The 12,012-nt window shown below is 31.1% G+C and overlaps 1 pseudogene across 1 annotated transcript; it reads left to right on the top strand.

Moving 5' to 3' along the window:
- Positions 1 to 6,205: 6,205 nt before the first annotated feature.
- LOC143604041 (UDP-glucuronate:xylan alpha-glucuronosyltransferase 1 pseudogene) lies at positions 6,206 to 8,436 on the top strand (annotated as a pseudogene). The gene is made up of 3 exons (XR_013148215.1): positions 6,206 to 6,303; positions 6,386 to 7,008; positions 7,409 to 8,436. The product of XR_013148215.1 is annotated as a UDP-glucuronate:xylan alpha-glucuronosyltransferase 1 pseudogene (transcript).
- The last annotated feature ends 3,576 nt before the right edge of the window (positions 8,437 to 12,012 follow it).

Below are 12,012 nucleotides of genomic sequence, written 5' to 3'. Positions count from 1 at the left end.
AATTATCAATCATATTATTGATGATTCTAGTGATTGGTTCAGAAATAAATTCAAAGGATATTTCTTCACCTTGAAATGTTCCTTTTAAAATTTTTTCATCCACTTTTGTTAAAGGAAATATTTTTCAAAAAAATGGTGATCCAAGTATTACTTGACTTGTTAGATCTTTAACAAGAATAAAACTATTAGGAATACATTTATTATTTTTACAGATATAAGCATTAGGAAGCTTATAACTTATCTGTAATGGTTTTCCACCAGCAGACCCTAATTTCTGGGTGGTTTTATGAAAATATCTTGAAGGAATTAATCCTTCTTGAATGCAATTTAAATCTGCTCCACTATCTAAAAGAGCAGTAAATTCTTTGGAAAATTGTTTATCAATCATCAATTTAATTCTAATATGCCATTTCTGAGAAGTTATTTCTTCTATTTGTTTTAAATAATTTTCTAATTGAAGTTTTGGAAAATTTACATCATTAATTTCCAATCTTCTTTTTTCTAAACTAATAATTCTTTCTTCTAAATTATTATTATTATTTTTAAGATTATTAATTTCTATTTTTAGATTATTAATCTCAATTTTTAATTCTTCAATACCAACCTGTTTATTTGGTTGATTTCTTTTATTTAATTGTTTCTTAACCTCTGCAAAAGTATAAGGTTGAAAAATTTCATTAGATGAAGATGATTCACCTTTATCATTTCTTATTAAGTCTAAAATCATTTCTTTCTTAATTTTTTCATCTTGAATATTTTTTAGTAAATCTAAAAATTCATTTGTTATAACATTTAATTCCATATTTTGGAATTGAGATATAATATCATAAATTGAATCATCATTTATCTCATTGTTACAACATTCTTCATTACATTCTTTATTATCATCTGAAGAAGATGAGATAAAGCTTTTATCTTCTAAACCATTTATATCTTCATATGAAGATTCTGCTTCTGATTCATCAGAAGTATTATTAGGATCTATGATAATTTTTTCTAAAGTTTCTCTAAGATTATCATCTTTTATTTCATTCAATTTTTTCTTCACCCAGCAGGTTGCTGCTTTATGACCTGGACGGCCACATTTTCTGCAAATTATAAAAGATTTTTTATAAAATTTTTCAAAGGGTTTAATTTCCCTTTTCTTATCTCTATCTATTTTTCTCTCTTCTCTTTTCCTTTTTCTTTTAAAATATTTTTTTGGTTTTTGAGAAGAAAATTCTTTTCTTTTATTATTTTGGGGAGTAATTTTCTCTATGCCAAATTGATCACAAAATTGGCCTAACTGTCTCTTTTCCATTAAAGACTGTCTTTTAATTTGCTGATTTAGCTTTATTTCATTACATAAAGCTAATCCTTCATTTTTACATATACCTATTAAACTACCATAGGTATATTCATCATAATTAATATGAATATTATCTTTTCTCAATTTCTGTTTAACTCTTTCTGAAAAGAAATGAGGTAAACCGTCTATAAATTTAGACTTCCAATGAGTACTATTACTCTCTGGTAATTCCATTACTCTGCATAAAAATGTATCCTTATACCATCTAAATGATGTAAGGGTTTTACATTTTAGATTTTGCAAAAGAGTTCTAATATTTTCAGAATTATCAGACCATCTGCCTGTGAAATGTTCCATTATATTGATAGCAAGAGTATACACACTATTTTCTTGACTAATATCATTTTCTTCTTTTACAGAAGAGTAAATTTGTTCTCTATCTTGGAGGGTTAAATAATTATCCCACCATCCTTTTAATTGACCAGTAAATCCTGCTACTATCATTTTCGCAATAGATCCATCTGTATTTCCATTTGCTTTACATATCGTAGAATACATCATCATTCGATGTATAGTATTAGCTATTTGGGTGTCAGTTTGACCATCTATATTCCATTCATAGATGTTCTTCCCACTATAAGAATTATTTATTATGTACTCCTGTTCTTCTATTAAGACATCTTGAGGAGTTGGTCTATCATAATAATATTTATTCATGCTAGGTTTATTAGCATATTTATTCTGTAACTTAGCAATTTCTAAGTTTATTTGTTCTTTATAATTTTCTTTATTTGTGGATTTAGAAAATTCTTTTGAAAGAGTATTTATATTTAAACCTTTCATTTTTTCTGAAATAAATTCTAATTTAGTATCTAGTAATTTAGATATTTCAGAATTAGATTTTAATTTAAAATTTCTTATTTCAGGAGGGGGTTGAATAGCTGGAACGGCTATGGCTTCTCCTGTTTCAAAAACCTTTTTATTTTTTATTAAAGAGGTCATTTCCTCAATTTTTTCTTGGATAGAACCTAGTTGTTCTCCTAATATAATTAAACATAAATTTGTATAATTTATATGTTTAAATAATTTATTTAGGTGAAAAATTGTTACTGGTAAAGTATCACCTTCCAGTAATTTTTGAAAAGCTTGGTAATACATTGTTACCTTTTCTTTTTCAATTTTAAAACCTGTTTGAGGAGGGAAAATAGATTTTATTTTCTTTTCTCCTAAATCATATTCTCTGTAAATAGTAGAAATTATACTATTCACATACTTATTAAAGAACCATGGAACAAAATAAATAATATAATTTTGTTCTTGTAATTCTTTATAAAATTCATCTCGAAAATATAGTAATTGTTTTATTTCAAAATTTTCCAAATACCATTTTCTAAATTCCTCCCATTTAGGATCTTGGAATTCAGAATTTATTTTATCTCTTACCAGGGAACCTGGTCTAAAATCAATTTTTTCTATATTATTCATGATATAGAGAAATCCATTTCTGACTCGGTTAATTCCGGGTCTTGTTGGGGTCTATTAATTCCTCTAACTATATTATCAGAATTAATTCTTAATTCATTAACTCTATTATTATTTTCAGGATATTTTTCTCTTATTTGAGAAGTTGAAGCTCTAGAAGGACTTCTAACAGTATATGCTAAAGGAGATATATGAAAATTTGATGAAGATAAAGACCTAGTTATTCTAGGTGTAACTTTTTCAAATTGTATTTGAACATTTCCTTCAGTTGTTTGTAAAATTTCTAAAGGATTGTTATCAATATAAGATTGAGATGGGGTATTTTCTTTTAATACCCAATTATCAGGAAAATTTATTTCTTCCCATTTAATTTTTCTTCTTGTAGTAATATTTGATTTACCAAAATTAGTTTCTATAACTATTGTTTCATTTAATGGTTTATCAACCAATTTGCATCTAGGATTCAAAGTATATAATGGCTTGTAATAAATTCTATAACAAACACATATAACTTCTGAACCTGGAGTATAATTATAACCATTAGTTTTAACATTTAATGTTAAAGCTTCTGTGATATTCACATCTGTTAAAGATAATTGTAAATTTGGGTAGACATTAAAATAGACTGGACCATGTGCCAGACTAGATTGAACAATACCTATTAGGGATTGTTTCCAATCTAAATTTCTTCCATCTCTTAGGACTGCTATAAAGCTTTCTGGAAGACCTTCTAATGTTAATGGTTTAAAGGCGATTTGCACTAAACCAATATGAATGAATTTATATTCATTATTCTTATATCTTATTATTTCTCTATTATTTAAGAGTTTCATTATCATCTCCTCTTTATTAAGAGAGATTGTTGATTCAGTAGTTCTAACTACTTGTTTGAAACTTAATTTTTCCATATAACCATATTTATAAATTTGGTTATAATTAATTTTTGGAATTGTCCATTGATTTAATAAATCAAGATTATGAGGAATATCATATTCTTCCTCAATACTATTTTTAATTGTATCTTTATTTTTAATAATATTCATTAACAAACTTAAAGTGTTGATTCCCCAACGACACTAACTATTAATACCATGGCTCTGATACCATAGTAATATATAAATAAATAGCTCATATTAATATATACTAAATAGTATTCAAAATTTATCAAGTATTCAAAATTTATCAAATTATTGTCTTGATTTTCTAAAATATATATGAATAGTATATGGTCAGTACAGGCCACGCCCTAAAAACGCCTCATCAAAACGGCTAAAACGGGCTACCATAATTCGACCACTACACATCTCATAAATATTTAGAAAATTTCAGACTTTTTTTTTTTTTTTTTTGAGACATGGATTATAACTAGGTCATGGATCTATCTGGTTATGCTTTCCTTTTAATACATTCTAATGATAAAGATTAGTAGGTGAACGAAAAGGGATGTGTTGTACCTAAGTCTGGTTGGTGAACGGCCATACAATCATTGGTATATATGGTCATTTGACCGAGTTTAAAAGAGTGATAATAATGATAGAACATTATATTATATTATTGTAATGCATTTCCCCTTAGAGTTGAATAAATAACAATTTATATATTATATATTCTAAATTATATTTCGAAAATATGTCAATTACTTTAGTTTGCTTAATGTTAATTAAATTACATAAAGATGAACTTCTTAACTTGAGATTTTAAAACAATTGACAAACCCAAATACTTTGATGTTTATCTATCTACGTGTCAGTCGTCTTTAGTTTACTCCTTCGCAATTAAAGTAATATTACTTTAAATATAGTAACTTATATAAGATATGACTGCAAATATATTAAATTATTAGGAATTTTAGAACGATTGTTTTATATTTAGGCTATCGTACTTTTTAATTTTAAGAGCCCAGATGCTCCACTCTGTTTAGAGTATGTTTTTTTTAACCGGATTCATGTTGATTTCAGAGTTTGGCTTGGCGTTCTGTCGAGAAACCATACCGTCTACTGGCACTTGAGAATTATTGTGCCACCATAAGAGGAGAATACTCTGCTATAACATACGATGGGACGAAACCCCGGATGGGCTCAGGGTTCGAACTGACAACTTTTGCACAAGGCTTAACTCAAATCATTCATTACCAACATCCAACCAAAAGTAATACAAGTGAGATTCGAATTTAAGTATGCACTAGAGAACCCAAGCCTTATACTATTAAGTCACAAATGAGGGATATTAAATTATTAATTAGTAACTTATACATAATGTCAATCATATTTTATCTTAAATTATCGTTGTCATTTGGGTTATATATAATGGTCTCATCCATGTGAGTAAAAAGCCAATCATATGTTATCTTAAATTATCGTTGTCATTTGGGTTATATATAATGGTCTCATCCATGTGAGTAAAAAGCGTTCTCAAGTTACCGTCTCGTTTATATATAATGGTCTCATCTATTTGAGTAAAAGGTGTTCTTATGTTACCGTCACGTAACTGAAAATAAAATAATCCGATTGCTTAGATAATTAATATACACTATTAATAAAGATATTATAACCAACTTAATTCGCTAATATAACTTGGAAATAATTCGTGTTATACCGGAGAATAAAAGAAGAAAAAGAAAACCAGATAAAATATAGAGTCAAGTTATTTTATAAAGGGGAAACAAAACTGAGAATAATTTCTAGCCACAAAAAAAACCCCTAGAAAAATAACAAAAAATCATAACTCAAAATATAATAAAAAAACGAAAAAAATAAAACACAAAAATGTTTCCATCGTCTTTCTCGTTCTAAAAAAAAGATACAATGATGATTGAAAAATATAATTGTGTCTTTTTGTTTATTATTGTATTTTGTGTTTATTATCGTCATTAATTGTGTTTTTTTTCTTAACATTGTGTTTTACTTTATATTGTGTTACATTACTCAAATATTGTGCTACATTGTACGGTATTGTATTATATTTTGCGATCTATTTTGTCTTTTTTTAGTTATTATTGTGTCTTTTGTTTATTTTTTTCATTGTGCCTTAGATCTCGGCATTGTGTCTTTTCGTCAATTTTTTTCAACGGGAATGATGGGGAAACATTTTAGTTTTTTTTAAATTTTTCTTTTTCTATTTATTTTAAGTTATGATTTTTTTTAATTTACTTTTAAAGGATTTTTTGTTTGGTCACAAATTATTTGTAGGCTTCTCATTTTTTTCATGTTTGTATTTTAAGTTTACCCTAAAACGTATAACAATATTAATGAAATCTTGGATTCTAACCAATAACCAACAATCTTTCGCTTTTACTCGAAAATGACATGACATATCAGCGAGGATATATGCAAACGAAGGTTTCAAAGAAGCAAACTGGAGGAGGAGGACGGGAAGCTAATTCCGGTTGCTGTACGTGACAAAGTCGGTAATTGCAAACACAAACTGCACAAATCCATGCTACTAGCCGCCATGGTCGCCAGTCTCATAGTCATCACTTACTCTCTCTCAGGCCATCATCGTCGTGACAACTACATCCCTTATGCTATTTCAATGTAGGGTAAATCATTCGGATTTTTATACTTGATGTTAATTATATATGATCACTCCATGATTTGCTTATTTGTAATTAAACAGGTGGAAATGGGTTGGTGGGATAGATCAAAGATATGTGTCACACTTAAAAATCAATTGGGATGATGTATCAGTTGTCACACAAATATTATCCGGCAAAACACAGATTCATGGGATAGAATTCTTGAACTTTCACGAGAACGAAATCAGTGAATGGAAGACACGAATTGCTCTAGTTAGCGAGGATCAAATGCTCAATCTAAAACTTGATCCGGTTGATCAAAATGTTACATGGGATGTGTTGTATCCCGAGTGGATAGATGAAGAACAAGAAGAGGAAGTCCCAACTTGTCCGAACTTTCCAAAAATCGATGTACCAAGAAAAGTTGTTGATCTGATTGTGGTTAAGCTTCCTTGCAGAAATGAAGGAAATTGGTCCAGAGATGTTGCCAGACTTCATTTGCAGCTGGCAGCTGCTGGGCTGGCCGGTTCGTCTGGATCAGACCGGCCAGTGCGCCTGCTTTTCGTTAGTGATTGTTTCCCTGTCCCAAACCTGTTTCCTTGTAAGGAACTCGTGGTTCGTAGGGGAAACGTGTGGTTATACGAACCAGATTTGAAGGTCTTGCGAGAAAAGATTCAGCTGCCGGTTGGATCTTGTGAGCTTGCGTTGCCTTTCAAACATCGAGGTTAGTTTTTCTCTATAGTTGCTAAAGTTTTTTCGTCTGATTTAATCTTGTATAGTTATATATATGATTAACACATTACTATTTTTATTTTAACTTATTAAGCTTATATATACGATTTTTTAAACAATATAACAAATATCTACTTTAATGTATATTGTTGTTTGATAACGTATATGCTTTATTAACTTATCTAATTAAAAAGCGCATGACAAATTATATAGTTCCAATGGGGATATTATGATTTGAAAGAAAAAGTAGTCACTTGGTAATTAATTATAGCTAGCCTCGGTTGAGTTTAGAGACAAAACAGAAATTTGATTAATGTGAAAACTTAATAATGGAGTATCTGTAGAGTTCCAACTAACGAACATGTTGTGTCGTTTCACTTTTACTAAACAAGATGGAGATTATATCGGGAACATACGACGAGAGGCGTATGTAACGATCCTACACTCGGCTCATGTGTATGTTTGCGGGGCGATAGCCGCAGCACAAAGCATTCGGATGTCGGGTTCAAAGCGAGATCTTGTGATCCTTGTAGACGGGACAATCACCGATTACCACCGGAGCGGGCTCGAGTTGGCAGGATGGAAGATTCGCACCATTCAACGGATAAGAAACCCGAAAGCCGAAAAAAATGCATACAACGAATGGAACTACAGCAAGTTTCGGTTATGGCAGTTAACTGACTACGATAAGATAATATTTATAGATGCGGATTTGCTCATTTTACGAAACATCGATTTCCTATTCGGGATGCCGGAGATCTCCGCCACCGGTGACAACGGGAGCTTATTCAACTCGGGCGTGATGGTTATTGAGCCATCTAACTGTACATTTAGTCTTCTGATGAACCGTATCAACGAGATTGTGTCGTATAATGGAGGCGATCAAGGGTACTTAAACGAGATTTTCACTTGGTGGCATCGTGTCCCCAAGAGCATAAACTTTTTAAAAAACTTTTGGATCGGAGACGATCAAGAGACCAAAGAGAAGAAGATGCTACTCTTCGGGGCAGACCCTCCCGAGCTTTATGTACTCCATTACCTCGGGATGAAACCGTGGTTGTGTTTTCGTGACTACGACTGCAATTGGAATTCGGATATATTCCGTGAGTTTGCGAGCGACGTGGCTCACCGGCGGTGGTGGAAAGTGCATGACGCCATGCCCACTCAGCTGCGTCAGTTTTGCCTGTTGGAGTCGAGGCAAAAGGCGCAACTTGAGTGGGACAGGAGGGAAGCCAAGAAGGCCGCCTTCGAAGACGGGCATTGGAAGATTAAAATACGGGACTCGAGGCTAAAGAGATGCATCGACAACCTCTGCTCCTGGAAATCCATGTTGAAACATTGGGGCGAGTCCAATTGGACCGATGATCAAAGTTTTCCAACACCACCCGCGATTGCTAAACTCAACGCTATCACTTCATGAATTTGATTATTTTTTGTACCTAGTATTTTGAGTTTGTAATAATGGAATTTTGATGTTTAATTGATGGATTTTGGTCAACGGTTGTTAAGTTTCTTGTTACCCTTGGTTACCTAATTATTTACATACATCTCTATTTGTTAAGTAGATGGTAAAGCTAACATGTTAAAAAGATAAAATTAAATAAAAATGTAAAATAATTACCTTTAAACTTTATTTATTACTTGCTCCGTCAAAGGTGTTCACATTTCCTTTTTAGTTTGTCCTATTAAAAATGTCCACTTTCAAACTTTATTAATTAATTTACAAATTTACCCTTAAAATACAATCATTTAAAGTTTCTTAAATTTTGTCTTTTTATATATATGTCAATGGCATTATAGTCATTTGTTAAGAAAAAAGTGCAATCATTCAAAATTTCTTAAATTTTGTGTTTTTCAAACCATAACACTTGTAGAGGGACGAATGGAGTATATTGTTTGAGATATCACTTTCTCACATTCATGTTTCATTTGATAAATGATAAAACTACCCCTTTATTACGTGGGGTTGTTCGTTTCCAACATTTATATATTTTTTGAATTTTAATTTTATTTATTATAAAATAGTCAATAATATTATTAGGATTTAATGATTAAAGAGTTTCACAAATAAATGAGATATTATAATTTGTTTTAAAAACTATATGGATTTGGTGTGACCCATGACCCGCTTATTTTTTTTACTATAAAATTGATTATTAATTATAAATAATATTTAAAAAGATAGGATATTATTTTTTAGTATATCCCTATTTTATAGGTTTTTTCAAATCAAATATTTGCCGAGGTTAATTTTTAATTTAATAAGATGTTATAACTCGTTCAAGGGTTATATGGGTTTGGTAGGACCCATACCGTGAATTCGGTCAAATGCATGAGAATCCTCCATTTACAAATAATATAATCTGTTGGCTTGAGAAAATGTATGAAGCAACCAGAGAGTTTTTAAATGTTTCGTTTATATATATTATAGATCGTTCGCTTATTTTATCAGTTCCATGAGAAAAATAACAATAATAAAGTAATTATACATAATTACATACGTAAGACTAAGATGTATACACCCCTCAACACCATTTCACGTCAGCGTCACTTCAGTTTTCCCCTCATCATTCAACAAAATATTTCAACACCATTTAACCAAGAAAATACACCACTCTCCATTATTCTCCACCATTCTCTATTTTTATTCTTTTTAATTTATATAATATACAAACATTAATAATTAAAATTTAAACTTAAAAGATTACAAAGCACATTATCAAATAAACTTAAACTTAAAAATATCTAGTCTTCATCGTCCGGAAGAGACCATATATGTTCGATCAAGTCCGAACGTAATGCTTCATGTGTATCTTGATTTTCCAAAGCCAATAGATTATATTCTCTTTGTGTTTCGTCAACTAATTGATATTGGACATTGTCTTCATCCTCGTTGTACTCGCAAATCACACGCCTCTCGTCTTCGATAATCATGTTGTGCAAAATACATATTGCATACATCGATCGTAAACTCCATTGCATGTAGAAAAAAAGCCGTGTCGTTGGACGAAGAATAATTATTCATTTTGATATGGTTTTAGTTAAAATATGTAGAAATGGGTTGAGAATAGTTTAAACTAGTGCTTTACCCGGTGCGTTGCGTCGAGGCAGATTAGATTTGTTTATGCATCTATTGACTGTGTTGGTGCACTAATGTGGGTTTCGTTGGTATGTATTATGTTCATTAAGATGTCAACACTTAAGCTTATAATTAAATAATTAACATATTAAAAGGCCAACATTTATTCTCCCTCACACGTTGTACGAATAATTCAATTGGTAAACATGGGGGTTGTAGTGACAAACAGACGTGAATTCAATTGGTATTGACTACGTGTGTTATGGTACCAGAACTAAGCCTAAGAATAAATTCGTCAAATTAACATATTTAAATTAAAACACCCAAAAAATTAGCAGACTCGTTTAAAACATTATAAAAAATTAACATTTTTAAAAGAATATTTATTCGGTCGGAAAAACCTGGTTGTTGTTAAAACTTGAGAGTTGTTGGTCCCGGGCGTTGCATGGTGAGTAGGTAAAATACGGGTGTCGGTAAAACCCAAGCCTTGTCAGTCTTGCCCTTGGGCATTGCAACGGTGAGTTGACGGGAAATTTTTCGGTTTCAGTATGTTCGTTATGGTACCGAAACTAAAAAAAAAGTCAGTAAAATTTTTTTTTCGGTTTCAGTATTTTTCGGCATTGCACACGTAGTCAATACCAATTGAATTCACGTTTGTTTGTCACTACAACCCCCAGCGTTGATTCAGTAAAATCCAAACGTTATCGGTCTAAGCTCTTTCATTGGTGAGTTGGCACGAATTCAGTCAGCTTTAGTTATGTTTGTTGCCGTACCTTAACCGAAACAAAATAAGAGAAACAAAAATGACATCGCCAAAATTTAGTTTTGATATATAGTATTAAATAATAATACTAATGTTAATGACCATAACTATTTAAATAACAAACTACTATTCCACATATGTAAAAAATCAGATGTTATGTTGTAAGAGCTTGTACACTAAGCTGACTATTTATAACTTTCATGAATAGTAGAGTTTTGTGAGTATGACCTAGTTTAATTTTTAGTATATATATAATGGTTTGAGATTGGTTTGAAATGGTTTAAATTGTTTTTAAAATATAATAAAATCATTTTTTAATTTAGCCGTTGGCAATGGTCGAATGGGGCCCACCTTCATCCTTCAGTAACGCTAGTGACCACCCTCAGTGGGCTCAAGTCACGCGTGACCAAAAGGGGGCATGGTGGTGTTTGCGTGAGGCTGGTGAGTGGTGGGTGGCCATGTGGCTACCACTTAGGACCGGTGAGGGTTGCCCACTGGTGGATGCCTCTTAGCCTAAGTTATGGAAATACAAACATCACCACTAGGAATGCCATGTATCACCAATGAAAAGTCACCTAGGAATGAAAATCAGACCACAAATTGTGTAACACCCTAACCAAACCACTATTAATCAGAAACACAAGACATCATTGCATATTATCTTCACATAACATTCTCTATTTTCACCTCACCCGAAGGAATTTGTTAACTTATGTTGAATAACAATTTTACGAAATGAGTCGAATGCCTAGTACGGAATAATATGCTCAATTATCAATAACAACAAACAGACAAGATATCAAAATATAACATACGGTAAAATGATACGATGCAAAGGAAATAATATTAATGAAATATATCATATCAATAGAACTGATGATACCAAGTGACGGCAATGTGTTTGATGTATGAGATGGATATGAAGCCCACATTGTGGATCTACTTCAATAATGTCTTAGATGAATATTTAAGTGATTGGTTTAGAGTTGAAAACTTCAAAGAGACAAGTAGTATAAGAAACCTAAATTAAAGTCATTTGTGAAAGTCAACATCTTACATTAGTCACTTCCTTTAAAAGAGAGAAAAATGCCAAGTAAGCCATTAATTAAAAGTAGGAGACATGAAACCAAAAAGCAAAGGAAGTATAAAACGTT

Source organism: Bidens hawaiensis, unplaced genomic scaffold, assembly GCF_021521415.1.
Source record: "Bidens hawaiensis isolate Kalapana, Puna unplaced genomic scaffold, B.hawaiensis_p1.1 tig00063768_1, whole genome shotgun sequence".
NCBI lineage: Eukaryota > Viridiplantae > Streptophyta > Magnoliopsida > Asterales > Asteraceae > Bidens > Bidens hawaiensis.
The sequence above is the reverse complement of the archived record's forward strand: the minus strand, read 5'-3'. Positions and strand labels throughout refer to the sequence as shown.